The following is an 18808-nucleotide window of genomic DNA, read 5'->3' on the forward strand; positions in this document are numbered from 1 at the left end:
CTGAGTGCCTTATCGAGGGTCGTTATCTCACGGCTCGGCAATACAGATTGTTGCCTCGGAGAGGTTACGGCCGAAGGTGATAGAGCGGCACCTGCCGAACGTGCCACAAACTGCCCCAAGGCAGAGCTTTTGAATCATGTTTTGAATCGACCTATGTACAGACTACAGCGTGGGGATTGATGGAGGGAAGGAAACACGTACGTGTGAAATTAGCTGCCAACACGACAAAGTCGAGGCTCCTTCAGACGGTCTTCTATAGTGACCTCAGAGCAGTTAATCGACTTACTGAGGGTGCGCTACCGCTTGCGTGCAGGGTGTATGTTTTCGCTTCTCCGCTGCGTAAAGCGGGGAAGTGTTGTTGGCCTCGTGGACGCTAGGTAGCCCAACTCGGCAGTACGCTTTACCCCGAAATTTTATCAGCACTGTAAGGCCTTTTAGACAACAGTTGAGAAAACAATAACTCTGTTAGATAATCTCCCCAGACTCTCTTTCAGCTAAGAGAGCATCTTGTGCTTTAGCACTAATCAGCATGCTTCACAGTGGGGAAGTCAGTTGCAGCGTGTCTTGATGCCGTATTGTTTTTATATTTTTATCTGACTATACAGGGCCCCTGTGTAAAAACAATGCTAATTCTAGCATCCAGGAAACATAAAAAAGCGGTTCCAGTGCTCAATGCGTCTCAACCACCGAATCACAGGCGCTCTGCCAAATCAACGGAGTGGTGTGGAGTCCCCCAAGAACCCACATGCAACCAGACCACTTCTTTTGTCTTGTCGTCGAAACTATATCCGGGCATCCAGTGTACCTTCCCATGGTAGTTTGAACACAACAGACTGAAGGTAAAAGGTCTTACAATTTGCTGAAAAGCGCTTGTTTTAGAGATATCTTGAAAAAGAAGCTTATACTTTTCTTCTCTGTACAAAAGAGGCAAGGTCATCTGCATAAGTTAGAACTTCGACTTCATAGTTTGCTAGGGAGAAAACATGAATGACATTGCTTTGGAGAATATTAAAGCACGGGATCTCAAGGTACAAACCGAATAAACGGGATGATAACGGCAAATCTTGCCGTACGGAGGATCTAATGGGAGTAGGTTTACGGAGTTCACGGTTCATGATCAACATGGTAGCACAGCTTTTACAACACAGAGATATGCCTTTATACAACGGTTTTAGGAGAGCAGGCATAGGCGCATATTCATCGAGTGATTAGTGAGAAGTTTATTGAAGCAGAGGAAGTGAATCCTACAATGGCAACCGCGCCACAGAAGACAGCGGAAAGGGAAATACATTTGAGAAACCTTGATTGGAAAAAAGCAGAGCAAAAGGTTGCCCCCTAAAAAGCAGTGGGCCCTGACGGATTACCAGTGCAGCTGATAATCCTGCTTGGACCAAAAAGTAAGGTATCGTTGATCAGTACACTAGATAAGGTTAGCCGAACCAAGCAAATACCAGAGGAATGGCTACAGAGTACAATGAATTTAATATATAAAGGCAGAGGCCGGTAAGCCAGTAGTACAGACCAGTTACAGTAGCATAAGTGGTGTATAGGTTTTTATTGCAAGTGATAAAAACAGAAAATCAAGAAGCGATGGAAGAAAGTGAAATCCTAGGGGATCTGAAGAATACATTTAGACAAGAGAGGCGCTTGGATGATAATTTGTTCGTAATAACACAGTGAATTGAAATTACGAAAGCTCAGAATGGGCTATTTCGGACCACGTTCTCGGACATTAAAGGGCACATGACAACGTAAATATAGAACTGCTATGTAGGGCTCAGATGACGAGTTAATCATCATCAGCATCAACAGATAATCTACGCCCACTGCAGGGCAAAGGCCTTTCCCATTAATCTGCAATTATCGCGATCCTGCACTAACTGCGGCCAATTTATCCCAGCAAAGTTGTTGATCTCATCTGCCCATCTAACTTTCTGCCGCCCCCAGGGTAACAGAGGGTAGCCGAAGGTAAGGGTAACAGAGTGTATTCCTAGAGAAGACGAGTTAATACAGTTCCTAAATCAATTTATAAGGATAATAGAGCGCACCTGACATGTGAAGGGAAGATGTGCACGCAGCAGGTCAACACCCATTGGGGACTGAAACAAGAAAGCCCTTTGAGCCCAATGCTGTTCATGCTATAAATGGTAGGATTAGAAACGAAAAAAAAAAAAAAAAAACCAAAGTCGGTGTTCAACCTAGCACACGTGGCAAGTAGAAGTGATAAAACAGCGTATTCTTGGAATGTTATACGCAGACGAGATTGTTCTTTAGCTGATAACCACAGAGGTATGCAACGGTTCATAAATATTAGTCGCCAGAAAGACACAGACCTCGGGTTATATTCTGGCACTGAAAAATAAAAAAAATATAGCTTTCAATTGCACAATTACTGACGAATTGTCGATCCAGCACGGCGAATTACCCATAGTCAAGAATATAAATACTATTTCGTAGTGCGGATAAAGGAAGGGGAAAACTACTTAAAAACTCACGAGGAACAGCTTAAGAATAAATTCAAGCGAGACGCAGCTATGTTGAATCATAGATATCTGGGGGGGTATAACAAATACGAAGTAGTGAGAGGAGTTTGAAAAAAAAAGTAATGGTTCGAGGCCTCACATTTGCGAATGCAGTACTCTGCTTAAAATCAGACACTCGATCTATGATGCCCTGAAGTGAACGAGAGAGCAGCAGAGCGTTTGGCTTCAGGAGCGTATGTTGAAACAACTAACGAAGCAGTACTCGGAGATATTGGCTGGGAGTGGTATGGAGTTCGAGAAGCTCAGAGTAAAATACGTTTTGAGAGGAGATTAAGAGCAATAGATCCACGTAGGTGGACATCTAAAGTTTTTGGGTACCTATTCTTTGAAAGCGTGGACACGCAGTGGCTAAGACTAGAAGGCTAAGAAATATATAAAGAACAGTGGATAATCAAAGACAGCCAAGGTAATAAAAAAATGAGGCAAGGCAGATAGAAACAAATAAATCCAGAGAAAAAATGGAAGCTAGAACGCCGTTAGAGATGTTCAGGGCAGAAAATTGGAAATCGGGAAGGAAAATTTCTGCGATAATTAAAAGGGCAGTGCTTTGCTTTTTCAGGCTAGAACAGGTTGCTGGAGAACTAAGAGCTTTGTGGGAAGTATACACAAAGTGATGGGGTAGGCGTGGTCTGCGGAAACGAAACAGAAACTATGCGGCCCATAATGTTAAAATGTGAGTGTAGCCATACAAAGATATATGAGGGAAATATTCGGCTTTTCAAAGCCGTAGGATTTAAGGGAAGCACGGAGGGAGTAATTTTCAAGGCTGTCGAGTTGACTGAAAAAAGATTAGAATGCTGGTGGACGAAACGCAGCGAGGACCGCTCAAGATAGCTAGCACCTGCAACAGACAATTTTTTTCGAGCTTGCCCCAAGATCAGAGCTAGAATTAAACGAAGAGTACAACATAGATATATAAGATTCTTAGGTAAGATGATACGTCATCACCTCATTAAAGAGTAAATACTATTAAAAGAATCGTCATCGCCATCATCAGTACCTCTCGCATGCTAAGCAAGCGCTCTACCATCTGAGCTACACCCCCAAGGAACATTAATGGCGGAGCCGTAATTAGTGTCTGTAAATCTGTACATTAAATCGACGCCGAAACGAGTCGTCCAAGCAATCCAATGCAACTGCATAGCTGACTGCCGGTCAGCGCTTCGCGTGCTAGCGCGTTTCCGTCAGCAACCAGCAAGGCGAGCATTCTACCCTTGAAAATTGTCGATAGAAGTGCAGTTTTGCACTAAATTTATTGACGCTTATAGCTTCATGGGAAGGCCAGTGCAACCTACTGGGGCTAGGAACTGTCACCCCAAAGAGCTGTCAGCCGAGAAAACTGTTGTTGCAGCGGGAATACCACACAAAAGTGGTTCGATGTCGCAGTCGATCTTCCCTAGTCTGCTATTAAGGCGAAAATTTTGTCAGGCGTTGTCTCCGTCTCGAAACAGCAGCCTTCACTTCGGAGGTCAGCCGAGTCGTAAAAGTGAGCTGAACACTTTCTTTTATGGGTAGGGTAACTGTACTGGGCTCCGGTGGTAGTACGGCCAGGATGGGGGCGGTATCAGCTCTTTTCCGGCATTAGTCACTTCCGTTGCCGTACCTACTGCCGTTAGATAATCACTAGGGATTTCGCCACCCTAACATCACAAATACGAACGCAAAAGTAAAAAAACCCTAACATTATTTAGATCTCCTTACAGACGAAGCATGCCCGCTCGCCTCTACCTTTCTTCATCGTCTTTTTTGCCAACATTGCGCAGACGTCTTTGTGTGCACTGATATAAAGTTTTACCACTTCCGGTACTTTCGGCGTGTACTTTTCCCTAACACAAGTGCATCTTTAGAAGCTTGAGACACGCGTACGCTCAGGCCGAACCAATTACAATTTGGACACACCGCAAAAGTGAAATCCTCAAAATAACAAACATTTTGAGTCTTACAAGAAATTGAAAAAATGCACTTGGAGGTGCTGGGTATCGATCCCAGTCCCTCTCGCATGCTAAGCGAGCGCTCTACCATCTGGGCTACACCCCCATGTGGAGTAGTGTAAACCGGCCTGTAATGAGTGCTTGAGATACTGCAATAAAAAGCGAACGAAGAACCGCTTGAAACTCAATGCCTTACCGAATACGGGCTTCCGCGTCGCATACTATTGCGTTGCCGCGGGCAGGCAACTATGCAAGCCGCAAGCTTAAACTGCCGATGTAATAGGAATTCTTCAGTAAGCTCTTACTGAGTTGCAGCCATTGGACCAGCACGAGGTATTAGCAAGCTCATTATAATGGACATGCCTTTTAGCAAATGCTGCCCCCGTACAGAGGTGCCTCTGACGAGAACTATTGTTGAGCGTGTATACCAGACAGATATTAATGAATAAATGTGCTTTATAACCAAGGAGGCATGAGGACCTGGCAGGAGAAGGATGTTGGTAGGAAGGGGAAGAAAGGCGATACCTCTAAAGCTCATAGCAGATTCATAGGCCTTTCATGGGGGGCACCTTCATTCTTCTGTGCCGTCTGGAAGCCATGGTCAAGCCCGCTCTCCACTGCTTGTAAAGACCACCCTCCAATGCGTATTGGCCTATTGCTCTGAGTAAGAATGCATAACTCCGGGGCAGCTCCAAGTACGAGTACGCGTCAGATGGCCGTGGCCATTTATAACACAGGGTGGCTCCTGCCTTGCCGATTCTCGGGCAGTGCCATTTGAGATGGTATAGGTCAGGAGTTGTAGCCTGCTTCAAAAAGGTGCGCTTGGGTGCCGATGTTAGGAAGTGGCACCGAGGGTACACCACGTCTGCCACTAAAAGGGCCTACGCAAGAGATTACCACCCTGTAGACGTGACTTAGGAGGCGGCAGTTTATGTGCTTCAAGCTGTGCCACACTTGCGCAAAGGAAGCGGTTGCTGTCCTCATTTCACTGGGTCGTTGCAAACCTTTTGTTTGCATCAGCATATGGGCGTCCCGCAGCTGGAGGTGCCCACTTCGATTTATTTAGACGGCTTCAAACCTTCCACCGAAGATATTTGGTTGCGTTTGCATGCAATTGAAGCCCATTCATGGCAGGTTGTGGCCACCGAATCTTTTAAATGCAGAGCATTTCTTTAACTCACGATGTCACCCATTCTAGTTGTCCATCGTCGTCCGCACCCCTCCCCCTACACTATATACAGGGTGTCCCAGCTATCATGCACCAAGATTTAAAAAAAGAGTAATGGCGTAACTCGAAGAAAACCTAGTGCATAATGTTTACGGTACTGTGGAGATGCGGGCAGCATTTTTTTCGTTAATGAGACTTAACTAATTAATTGTATTTAATTATCTAACTCGAGAAGTACTGTCCTAATCACTAAAGTGCCAATGAGGCACTTGTAGTTACCCACGAGGGGCATCTAACTGCGGTATTTTCAGCGACGAACTAATTGCGTACTCATTTATTCTGAATGATGAAGAAAACCCGCGAAATATGAAAAATACCACGTGACGGCGCTTCCGCGCGCGTGAGCGCGCTTCGTAAAGCAATGCCCTCAAACAGGCTGAGTCTGAGTTAGCCAGAACGAAATAAACAAAAGAAAGAAGAAATCGCGACCGCGTTTGTGCCTTATCTGCACACGCGCCCCGCGAATCTTGCTGTTGCTGCTCCTTCCATGCATGCCATTATCAAGGTGATACGCTATCTCTTCGGGCGGGTGACAGGCGAAGTAGTTGTTTTCAATCAACTTATTTGGGGGCGCTGCTTTACGATACGCGCGGGAGCGTGGTCACGTGGTATTTTTCATATTTCGCGGGTTTTCTTTATCAGCCAGAATAAATGAGTACGCAAATAGTTCTTCGCTGAAAATACCGCCGTTGGATGCCCCTCGCAGGTACCTACAAGTGCTTCATTGACACTTTGGGGATCAGGACAATAATTACCGAGTTAGATAATTAATTACAATTATTTAATTAACTATAATTAACGAAAAAAATACTGTCCACTTCTCCACAGTACCGCAAAATTATGCACTAGGTTTTCTTCGAGTAACTCCAACGCTCTTTTTTTAAATCTTGGTGCATGATAGCTGGGACACCCTGTATAAAAAAATATAACTTACCGGCGCCTGGTTTCGATCCCACGACCCTGCGGGCGGAACGCAAGGTACATGGTGCTCTACCCAGTGCGCCACAAAGCCGACACAGAAAGGAGGGCTACGAACGCGCCTTATATCCTTGACTCATTCAAACTACGTCAAGAAGCTGCTGATACAACGCATTCACTACCTGTGGGCGGAACACGAGGTACATGGTGCTCTTCCCACTGCGCCACAATAATCATACCCACTTGCTAATAAATGATGTCATACCCACCTGCTAATAAATGATGTCACGTGACCACGTAATTACGTCTCCTCATTTAATTACAATACAACAACCAACAGCAACAAGTGCAACAACATTAACGTAACGCAAACTAAAACTACTTAACGTCGTGCGCCCCTGGAAATGCTCTGCATTTGATCGTGCCCCTCGCGAGGGGGATGTTTAGTTTCCTGCCGCAGCAAGAACCAGGCGGCCTCCTGCGCAGTTTGTTGCGCATACCCACTTGGGGGATTGGCCAGGATCGTTTCACTTACTACATGCTGGTTACGGCAGGGTTTGACTCAAACTTCTTCCAAGACGAAATACACAGCGCCTACAAGGTCGATAAATGCAACTTCTTATAAAAATAATAAGTGTGCACCTCACGTTAACAGTTTTAGTGTGGAGACATGCGCCCGAACAAGTTGCTGACGACGCGGACTTACTCCTGGTCAATGACTGGAAGGTTTCGCATTGGCTTGGACTCTATCATGGAAACACGAAGACAGACTTAACGTTCGCGAGCCACAACACGCTTAGTGGTGAAGTGACCTTTGGATACAGTTACTTGTTAGCACAACCACGCTAAGCTCACACAGCACACATTTTGAGTGAGGATCCTTGATATACTGGGGACTACAGCGCCAAGCCAGACATCCCTGTGCAATTCAAGCAGGCAGTACAACAGCCTGCCCTGTGTAAGCTGCTTCTAGTGGCAGTGCCCCCCCCCCCCTCCCAAGCACCATGTACAATGAGCTTTTTCTTTAATACGTGACATATTTGTACCACTTTGTATTTGTACCACTACTTTTGTACACAGCCACATTCTTATCATTTCGTGCACTGCATCCCCCCACCCCTCAACACACACAGTCAAGCAGGTCGCGCCGGTCTCCGCCCCAAGCCGAGGCAATTGACTGCGGCTGCTAGCCTTTCCTTAATATTTGGTGAATAAATACTTACTTTTCTTTGTGCACAAACAGTTATGTGCCTTTACTTTTCACTCACTCGGGCGATTTCATTATAGCGGGCTCATCCCTGAAAATGTACGCGCTGCTCCATTAGTGAAGGCTGTGTGAGACTCTACTTCAAGTGCTAGTTTATAGCATACAAAACAAATAAAAAATACTGGAGGTGCTGGGTATCGATCCCAGTACCTCTCGCATGCTAAGCGAGCGCTCTACCATCTGAGCTACACCCCCACGAGGAGCCGTGTTATCTCCCCTGTAAAAAAAGCCCTCAACGATGTTACATAAAATCGGCGCTAAGAGGAGGGAGCGATCGCAAGAACCGGTTGCCACTGCCTGCCTACTTGCGGTTTCGCTTCGCATGCCAATGCGTTGCTGTCAGCAAGCGGCTAGGAGAGCATTCTACCAGTACGAACTGTCGATGAAAGCAGTTTTTATGAAACGCTATTTGGTTGGCGGAATCGCCAGTGAAGCATGCTGGCACTGCCGGGAAGTATCTACAGTCGGTGAAACGCTTATATATAAAAGCGATTTCAAATTCAACAAGTTACATCGGACCACTCCAGAAACTGCTCTTTACAAACACGTTGGAGGCAACATGGGCGCGCTAAGACTTTAGAACGGCGCAGTATTTTTCTCAAAATCCCGCTCGGTGAGGCAGGATAAGGCTGAGAGTACGCCAATTGTTTTATAGACAAGAGGTTAATCGGCTGTACTTGTAAATGTATTACGATGAACATTTCCTGTTCGGGGAACACTGTCACTGTAAAGGAGCGTCTGCTGAGAAATAGCTTCATAACTGTGTCGATCTCTAGTGTTGAAATTATGTCACCGTTACGGTCGCCAGGCCACAAAACAACTTTATAAGTTTGTAGATGGGTGTAGCCCGAAACAACCCATTGCCGTTTGAACCTATTCCTGAAACGCCCTTCCCGTTTGACCGCTTCTTGTATCAACCCGCGCCCAAAACGCCCTTCCCATCTGAACCCGTATCGTCTCAGCCCATTGGAATTTCTGAAAATATGCATTACTGTTTTTGAAAGCGTTCCCAAGAAATGTTTATCCAATCAACGGGCCATGCATTACTGCAAAAACTTCTACGTAGCAATTTAACTGGAATGGAGCATACGGACGATATTTCCGGCCGATAAAATTATCGGATGTCTGAGGCCGATATTGTGCTCTTGAATCATTTTGAAGAAGGAAGTACTTCCGCATTTCCAGTTTGTCTGGATTCTTCACCGAATAAAAAAAAGTTTGTTCCTCCATTCATGACTCTCGCCAGAAAAGAGACAATCGCGCTGAACAAAGTAAATTGTGTTGTTGGAAGACATTTTTCTCGTACCGCTGCTCCTAGCGCCCACCGCGTCGAACTAATCAGTCGGGGCCGGAAAGATTTCACTGTCAAAAACTTTTTTCCTATCCTACACCTAATAAATTATTAATTGTACTTTCGAAAAGAGCCAACTTTGTTCTCTGCAAGAGCTACGGATGCTACAAACTGGCACTGCGACCTTGGAAAGGGTCTATTTTTTTAATTCTCGTTTTACCCTTTTCTGTGTGGGTAGCATACAGAAAGAAGGGCATGTACATTCGTATATAAAACAATTCAATACTTTGAAACTGAGATATGCAATCTTCGGGACTAGCACCCACACCGCTGCCGGAGTACGCATGCGAGTACGCACGTTCCAGACCATTCGACCAACGCGGAACCATACGGAAGGGTGCGGTTTCAGCTGTAATTCACCAACGCTGTACCGGGTCGGACGTAACGCAGCAACCTATGTGTTGTGTTTTAATTGGTTCCTCGGACCATTGCAATAAGGCTGTAGGTTAACTGGGCGTCTCCATACTTTGGCTCCGCCAGGCCTAACACTTTTTTACTGTGGAGTACGTTTGACGCAACTGCGGTTTAATTTTCATGTTACGGCAGACGCAAGTAATTTTGGACTTTCCGTTACGTTGGACGTTACTCAAAACATGTGGTTAAAACAGAGTCGGTCAAAGATTTAATTTAAAAAATCGCACGCCTCGGTCCGAGTCACCCGAGTCGAAACTGTGTTCGTTATTCTGGAAAGAGGCTAAATGGGAAAATACGAAACTGGAAGGTTGTGTTATACCGGGTTGAAGCGGCAGGAAATAAACAAGAAGGTTGAAATGGATAATGCTCAAACTGCAACAGGCGAAATGGGAAAGGGTGAAACAGGAAGATCGTTCTGCTCCGGGTTGAAGTGGGAGGGATCAAGCGGAAAGGTTGCATATCCGACGTCACTGAAGCTACCAAGTTGTTGACGTGCGTGCAGTGTGAAAGGCCGCGAACTGGCCGAGGAACGCTGGTGTTAACATCACGTGCAAACCATGTATATACAGAAACATTTGCAAGAAAAAGGAAAGGCCAGTGGTAGAAGAAACTGCATGAAATGAAAGAGTGTGCAGTGCTGTGTTACATACGGGAAGGCGTCGCCGAACCGGGCTCCGTCGCCTCCGTCATGCGTGTGGTAGCGTGGGGGTGAGCGGCCAGTAAATGTTGCTGCCTTGACGACGACGACAAGAAGCCGAAGGAAAACTTAATTGGTTCGCTGCATGGCGAGAGATGAGCTGAAGCAGTACAGGAAGCATACCCTTCCGGGCGAGGTTGCAGCATACTCGAACAAAACGACCGCATGGATTCGCTGCTCCAAAACGAATGAATTTTGCGCTCAGAGGCACCCCGTATTTATGCCCGATGCGCTAACTGTCAAAAAGATCTCCTAGTACTTTCTGCACACCGGCGGAACGTAGTACAGCCACACACAATAATATTTCCAGAGTTCGTGAGGGGTCGGAAGCAGCGGCGATCGTTGAGCCTGAGAGTGGGGGGAGAGCATATCTCAGCTGAGGCGTCCACCCCCCCGAGGCAAGTTTCAACTTTAACCGTTGGCTGTCGCAGCAACGGCTCGTGTCACCGACAACGAGACGCCCACGTGGAAGGCACAAGAAGTGGTAGGCTCTGCCACTAAGCACAGGAGCACAGCACGAAGCTTGCAGCACGCTCAAAAAGAATAGCGGCGCGCTGAATTGGAACAGCTGCCCCGACGACTTTACTGTGCGTTTGACTTGCCTTTCTTTCAGGGCACAGCCCTGCCCTTTGGCGCTTGTTCGAGGGCTTAGGGGCGTCGCCGTGGGTGTCATCGAGCGAACGATGGCAAGTCTGAAGAGTGAAAGAAAGCAGAGAACGAGACTGCCGAGAAAATTGGAGGGGAGGGCAGTTCGCCGTGGCGGCGCGGGACGCTGCTCCGAAAGTGTGCCTGGGGGAAGGAGAGTATGCTGTGCCCGAATCGAGACGCTCGACTGTGCAACGCTCGGCGAAAATTGAAGGGGGCGTGTACGTGACGGTCATGCGTGCTCTTCAATGCTTTACTGGTCACGAAACTGCTCTGTAGCTCAATGGGAGAGCTTCATATGCTGCGCTTGGCCGCCGCGCGGTGGCGCCACCCTCTCACTGAGGTCACTTCTCGGGATGCGTTGCGCTGGCTCGAACGGCGGAGCCGCGGCGAAGTTGTGTTTGTGTTGTGCGGGAAAAAAAAATGTAACGTGCATCTCGCGCTCTTGTGATGCGACTTAAGTAGTGCAACGACGATGCCGAACCTGTGTTGCGTCCCGGGATGTCGTTCCTTGTACAACGATACCACAGAAAATGTTTCCTTGTTCTGTTGACCGAGCGACGGGCAGCTGCGTGAGAAATGGAGGCGCCCCATTCCAAGGCAAGCAACGGGAGATTTCAGCTTCGATTATAAGTGTGTGACAGTATGTGGAAATGCACTGTGTGTGAGAATGGAAAAAGCAATGTACCCTTTTGAGAGCATCGTGGACCTAGAATTGGTAGAAGGCTAACTTAAAGCCGGATTTTTGTAATATCAGTCACGTTGTAGCGGTGCTTCATTACCTGTTTGCAAACTTGTATTACCTTGCGCTCAGGCTCGCGTGTAAAAAAGCTTTGGGACGTCCTTGTGCTTTTACTTCTCGTATTTCCGGGAATTATCCGTTAGGGTTCGTTTTGTTTGTTTTGTAACCACACGTGGCCGATTACAATTTCTTATCTGGCGTTTCAACCGGAGCGCCCGTTTGCTCTTTTTGTCATACGTCCCGTAGGGCTATATTGTTTGATATGGAAAGGGTGCCGCCTTGTCGCTAACTTGATTTTTTGTTGAAGCATTGAAGAGCGCGCATGACCGTCACGTACACGCCCCCTTCAATTTTCGCCGATCGTTGCACAGTCGAGCGTCTCGATTCGGGCACAGCATACTCTCCTTCCCCCAGGCACACTTTCGGAGCAGCGTCCCGCGCCGCCACGGCGAACTGCCCTCCCCTCCAATTTTCTCGACAGTCTTTCTTTTCACTTTCTTTTCACTTTCTTTTCACAGCTTTCTTTCACTCTTCAGACTTGCCATCGTTCGCTCGATGACACCCACGGCGACGCCCCTAAGCCCTCGAACAGGCGCCAAAGGGCAGGGCTGTGCCCTGAAAGAAAGGCAAGTCAAACGCACAGTAAAGTCGTCGGGTCAGCTGTTCCAATTCAGCGCGCCGCTATTCTTTTTGCGCGTGCTGCAAGCTTCGTGCTGTGCTCCTGTGCCTAGTGGCAGAGCCTACCACTTCTTGTGCCTTCCACGTGGGCGTCTCGTTGTCGGTGACACGAGCCGTTGCTGCGACAGCCAACGGTTAAAGTTGAAACTTGCCTCGGGGGGGTGGACGCCTCAGCTGAGATATGCTCTCCCCCCACTCTCAGGCTCAACCATCGCCGCTGCTTCCGACCCCTCACGAACTCTGGAAAGATTATTGTGTGTGGCTGTACTACGTTCCGCCGGTGTGCAGAAAGTACTAGGTATCCCATCCTCGTCGCCAAATTGTTGCGTCAGCACAGCCGTGGATGACTGCCGACGATTTATTACAACTCAAGAGGTTGGGAACATAGGCAGTAGTAGTTCGGGCGTTGGAGACAGCACTGGCCAGCGTTCGACGCGTGAGGCGCGCTCGTGCCACAGAACCCAGCGCCTCTCTCGCGCACACATCATCGTTGTCGTCTTCTGGCGACATATCAGAGATCTTTTTGACAGTTAGCGCATCGGGCATAAATACGGGGTGTCTCTGAGCGCAAAATTCATTCGTTTTGGAGCGGCGAATCCATGCGGTCGTTTTGTTCGAGTATGCTGCAACCTCGCCCGGAAGGGTATGCTTCCTGTACTGCTTCAGCTCATCTCTCGCCATGCAGCGAACCAATTAAGTTTGCCTTCGGCTTCTTGTCGTCGTCGTCAAGGCAGCAACATTTACTGGCCGCTCACCCCCACGCTACCACACGCATGACGGAGGCGACGGAGCCCGGTTCGGCGACGCCTTCCCGTATGTAACACAGCACTGCACACTCTTTCATTTCATGCAAATGTTTCTTCTACCACTGGCCTTTCCTTTTTCTTGCAAATGTTTCTGTATATACATGGTTTGCACGTGATGTGAACACCAGCGTTCCTCAGCCAGTTCGCGGCCTTTCACACTGCACGCACGTCAACAACTTCGTAGCTTCAGTGACGTCGGATATGCAACCTTTCCGCTTGATCCCTCCCACTTCAACCCGGAGCAGAACGATCTTCCTGTTTCACCCTTTCCCATTTCGCCTGTTCCAGTTTGAACATATTCCATTTCAACCTTCTTGTTTGTTTCCTGCCGCTTCAACCCGGTATAACACAACCTTCCAGTTTCGTATTTTCCCATTTAGCCTCTTTCCAGAATACCGAACACAGTTTCGACTCGGGTGACTCGGACCGAGGCGTGCGACTTTTGAAATTAAATGTTTGACCGACTCTGTTTTAACCACATGTTTTGAGTAACGTCCAACGTAACGGAAAGTCCAAAATTACTTGCGTCTGCCGTAACATGAAAATTAAACCGCAGTTGCGTCAAACGTACTCCACAGTAAAAAAGTGTTAGGCCTGGCGGAGCCAAAGTATGGAGACGCCCAGTTAACCTACAGCCTTATTGCAATGGTCCGAGGAACCAATTAAAACACAACACATAGGTTGCTGCGTTACGTCCGACCCGGTACAGCGTTGGTGAATTACAGCTGAAACCGCACCCTTCCGTATGGTTCCGCGTTGGTCGAATGGTCTGGAACGTGCGTACTCGCATGCGTACTCCGGCAGCGGTGTGGGTGCTAGTCCCAAAGATTGCATATCTCAGTTTCAAAGTATTGAATTGTTTTATATACGAATGTACATGCCCTTCTTTCTGTATGCTACCCACACAGAAAAGGGTAAAACGAGAATTAAAAAAATAGACCCTTTCCAAGGTCACAGTGCCAGTTTGTAGCATCCGTAGCTCTTGCAGAGACCAAGTTGGCTCTTTTCAAAAGTACAATTAATAATTTATTTGGTGTAGGATAGGAAAAAAGTTTTTGACAGTGAAATCTTTCCGGCCCCGACTGATTAGTTCGACGCGGTGGGCGCTAGGAGCAGCGGTACGAGAAAAATGTCTTCCAACAACACAATTTAATTTGTTCAGCGCGATTGTTTCTTTTCTGGCGAGAGTCATGAATGGAGGAACAAACTTTTTTTTATTCGGTGAAGAATCCAGACAAACTGGAAATGCGGAAGTACTTCCTTCTTCAAAATGATTCAAGAGCACAATATCGGCCTCAGACATCCGATAATTTTATCGGCCGGAAATATCGTCCGTATGCTCCATTCCAGGTAAATTGCTACGTGGAAGTTTTTGCAGTAATGCATGGCCCGTTCATTGGATAAATATTTTTTGGGAACACTTTCAAAATCAGTAATGCATATTTTCAGAAATTCCAATGGGCTAAGACGATACGGGTTCAAATGGGAAGGGGTTTTGGGCTCGGGTTGATACAGGAAGCGGTCTAACGGGAAGGGCGTTTCGGGAATAGGTTCAAATGGGAATGGGTTGTTTCGGGCTACACCAATCTACAAACTTGGAAATTCGCAGTTTCTGCAGTGGTCCGATGTAACTTGTTGAATTTGAAATCGCTTTTATACACAAGCGTTTCACCGACTGTAGATACTTCCCGGCAGTGCCAGCATGCTTCACTGGCGATTCCGCCAACTAAATAGCGTTTCATAAAAACTGCTTTCATCGACAGTTCGTACTGGTAGAATGCTCTCCTAGCCGCTTGCTGACAGCAACGCATTGGAATGCGAAGCGAAACCGCAAGTAGGCAGGCAGTGGCAACCGGTTCTTGCGACCGCTCCCTCCTCTTAGCGCCGATTTTATGTAACATCGTTGAGGGCTCTTTTTAGAGGGGAGATAACACGGCTCCTCGTGGGGGTGTAGCTCAGATGGTAGAGCGCTCGCTTAGCATGCGAGAGGTACTGGGATCGATACCCAGCACCTCCAATCTTTTTTAGTTAGGCTGTAAATTAGCACTTGAAGTTTAGTCTCGCACAGCCTTCACTAATGGGGCAGCGTGTAAGTGCGCGTACAAATTTAGGGATGAGCCCGCTATAATGGATTCGCCTCAGTGAGTGAAAAGTAAAGGCAAATAACTGGTTGTGCACAAAGCAAAGTAGGTATTTATTGTTCACTAAATATAAAGGAAAGGCTATAGCAGCAGGAGTAAATTGCCTCGGCTTGGGGCGGAGACCGGAGCGACCTGCTTGTCTGTGTGCGTAGGGGGGTGAGGGGACGCAGTGCACGAAATGACAGGAAGGTGGCTGTGTACAAAAGTATTGGTACAAATATGTCACGTATCAAAGAAAAAGCCCATTGTGCATGGGGCTAGGGGTTGGGGGTGTACTGCCACTAGAAGCTACTTACAGAGGGCTAGCTTTTGTAGAGCCAGCTTGAATTGCACTGGGATGTCTCCCTTGGCGCTGTAGTTCCCATAATATGAAGGATCACCCGCCGCGGTGGCTCAGTGGCTAAGGCGTTGCGCTGCTGAGCACGAGGTCGCGGGTTCGATTCCCGGTCGCGGCGGCCGCTTTTCTGATGGAGGCGAAAAGCAAAAACGCCCGTGTGTACGAGATTTCGGCGCACGTTAAAGATCCCCAGGTGGTCAAAATTAATCCGGAGCCCTCCACTACGGCGCGCCTCATCGCCTGCGTTGCGTCGGCGCGTTAAACCCCACAATCAATCAATATGAAGGATCATCGCTCAAAATGTGGGCTGTGTGAGCTTAGCGCGGCCTGTTGTGCCAACAAGTAGCTGTATCCAAAAGGGATAGCGGCCACTGCCCGACAGGATAAAGTCACTTAACCACTAAGCGTGTTGCGGCTCGCGAACGCTAAGTCTGTCTTCGTGTTTCCATGATAGAGTCCAAGCCAATGCGACACCTTCCAGTCATTGACCAGGAGTAAGTGCGCGTCGGCATCAACTTGTTAGGGCGCTTGTCTTCACACTAAAAAGATGCGGTGGCCACAACTTGGGATGAAGGAGCTTCAATTGCATGCAAACGCAACCAAATATCTTCGGTCGAATGTTTGAAACCGTTTAAATCAGTCGAAGTGGGCACCTCCAGGTGCGGGACGCCCATAAGCTGATGTCACCAAATGGTTGCAACGACCCAGTGATATAAGGACAGCAACCGCTTCCTTTGCGCAAGTGTGGCACAGCTTGCAGCACGTTAACCGCCGCCTCCTAGGCCACTTCTACAGGGTGCGACTCTCTTGCGTGGGCCCTTTAGTGGCAGAGGTGGCGTACACTCTGGGCCACTTCCTAACATCGGCACCCACGCGCACCTTTTTTGGGCAGGCTACAACTCCGGACATATACCATCTCATATGGCACTGCCCGAGAATTGGCAAGGGAAGAGCCGCCCTGTCTGATAAATGGCCACGGCCATCTGACGCGCACTCGCACTTGGAGCTATCCCTTGAGGAGTTATGCATCCTTAGTCGGAGCAATGGGCCAATACGCATTGGAGGGTGGTCTTTACAATCAGTGTAGAGCGGGCTTTACCATGGCTTCCAGACGGCACAGAAGAATGAAGGTGCCCCCCATGAAAGGCCTATGATTCTGCTATGAGCTTTAGAGGTATCGCCTTTCTTCCCCTTCCTACCAACATCCTTCTCCTGCCAGGTCCTCATGCCTCCTTGGTTATAAAGCACATTTATTCATTAATATCTGTCTGGTATACACGCTCAACAATAGTTCTCGTCAGAGACACCTCTGTACGGGGGCAGCATTTGCTAAAAGGCATGTCCATTATAATGAGCTTGCTAATACCTCGTGCTGGTCCAATGGCTGCAACTCAGTAAGAGCTTACTGAAGAATTCCTATTACATCGGCAGTTTAAGCTTGCGGCTTGCATAGTTGCCTGCCCGCGGCAACGCAATAGTATGCGACGCGGAAGCCCGTATTCGGTAAGGCATTGAGTTTCAAGCGGTTCTTCGTTCGCTTTTTATTGCAGTATCTCAAGCACTCATTACAGGCCGGTTTACACTACTCCACATGGGGGTGTAGCCCAGATGGTAGAGCGCTCGCTTAGCATGCGAGAGGGACTGGGATCGATACCCAGCACCTCCAAGTGCATTTTTTCAATTTCTTGTAAGACTCAAAATGTTTGTTATTTTGAGGATTTCACTTTTGCGGTGTGTCCAAATTGTAATTGGTTCGGCCTGAGCGTACGCGTGTCTCAAGCTTCTAAAGATGCACTTGTGTTAGGGATGAGTGCACGCCGAATGTACCGCTGGTGGTAAAAATTTACACAAATAGTTCTGCGAAATGTTGGCAAAAAAAACGATCAAGAAGGATAGAGGCGAGCATGCATGTTTCTTCTGTAAGGACATCTAAATATAGTTAGTTTTTTTTTACTTTACAGAAGGCGTTCGTATTTGTGATGTTAGGGTGGCGAAATTCCCAGTGATTATCTTACGGCAGTAGGTACGGCAATAGAAGGGACTAATGGCGGAAAAGAGTTGATACCGCCCCCATCGTGACCTTACTACGACCGGAGCCCAGTACAGTTAAGCTACACATAAAAGGAAGTGTTCAGCTCACTTTTACAAGTCGGCTGACCTCCGAAGTGAAGGCTGCTGTTTCGAGACGGAGAAAACGCCTGACAAAATTTTCGCCTTAATAGCAGACTATTAGTACAGCAGACCAGGGAAGATCGACTGCGACATCGAACCACTTTTGTGTGGTATTCCCGCTGCAACAAGAGTTTTCTCGGCTGACAACCCTTTGCGGTGAAATTTCCTAGCCCCAGTAGGTTGCACTGGCCTTCCCATGAAGCTATAAGTGTTGATAAATTTAGTGCAAAACTGCACTCTATCGACAATTTTCACGGGTAGAATGCTCGCCTTGCTGCTTGCTGACGTAAACGCATTAGCAGGCGAAGCGCTGACCGACAGTCAGCCATGCAGTTGCATTGGATTGCTTGAACCGCTTGTTTTGGACGTCGATTTAATGTACAGATTTACACACTAATTACGGCTAGGCCATTACTGTTCCTTGGGGGTGTAGCTCGGATGGTAGAGCGCTTGCTTAGCATGCGAGAGGTACTGATGATGGTGAGGACGATTCTTTTAATAGTATTTTCTTTTTAATGGGGTGATGACGTGTCACCTTGCCGAAGAATGTGATATATCTACGTTGTACTCTTCGTTTAATTCTGGCGCTGATCTTGGGGCAGGCTCGAAAATATTTGTCTGTTACAGGTGGTAGCTATCTTGAGCGGTCCTCGCTCCGTTTCGTCCACCAGCATTGTAATCTTATTTTAGTCAACTCGACAGCCTTGAAAATTACTCCCTTCGTGCTCCCCTTAAATCCTATGGCTTTGGGAAGCCTTGGTATGGCTACACTCACATTCCAACATTATGCACCGGATAGTTTCTGTTTCGTTTTCGCAGACCACGCCTAACCCATCATTTTGTGTATACTTCGCACAAAGCTCTTAGTTCTCAAGCAACCTGATCTAGCCTACAAAAGCAAAGCACTGCCCTTGGAATTATCGCAGAAGTTTTCCTTT

At 47.6% G+C, this 18808-nt stretch overlaps 4 non-coding genes across 4 annotated transcripts; 2 read left to right on the plus strand and 2 right to left on the minus strand.

The window, feature by feature from the left end:
* Nucleotides 1-4507: 4507 nt before the first annotated feature.
* Nucleotides 4508-4580, minus strand: Trnaa-agc (transfer RNA alanine (anticodon AGC)). Its single transcript has one exon. It is a non-coding gene; the product is annotated as a tRNA-Ala (tRNA).
* Nucleotides 4581-8009: 3429 nt separating this feature from the next.
* Nucleotides 8010-8082, minus strand: Trnaa-agc (transfer RNA alanine (anticodon AGC)). The gene has a single exon. It is a non-coding gene; the product is annotated as a tRNA-Ala (tRNA).
* Nucleotides 8083-15164: 7082 nt separating this feature from the next.
* On the plus strand, nt 15165-15237 carry Trnaa-agc (transfer RNA alanine (anticodon AGC)). The gene has a single exon. It is a non-coding gene; the product is annotated as a tRNA-Ala (tRNA).
* A 2054-nt stretch (nt 15238-17291) lies between these two features.
* Nucleotides 17292-17364, plus strand: Trnaa-agc (transfer RNA alanine (anticodon AGC)). Its single transcript has one exon. It is a non-coding gene; the product is annotated as a tRNA-Ala (tRNA).
* The last annotated feature ends 1444 nt before the right edge of the window (nt 17365-18808 follow it).

The sequence above is a fragment of the Haemaphysalis longicornis genome, unplaced genomic scaffold (assembly GCF_048455015.1).
Source record: "Haemaphysalis longicornis isolate Haplotype H1 unplaced genomic scaffold, Haemaphysalis longicornis Haplotype H1 scaffold_20, whole genome shotgun sequence".
In the NCBI taxonomy this organism is placed as follows: domain Eukaryota; kingdom Metazoa; phylum Arthropoda; class Arachnida; order Ixodida; family Ixodidae; genus Haemaphysalis; species Haemaphysalis longicornis.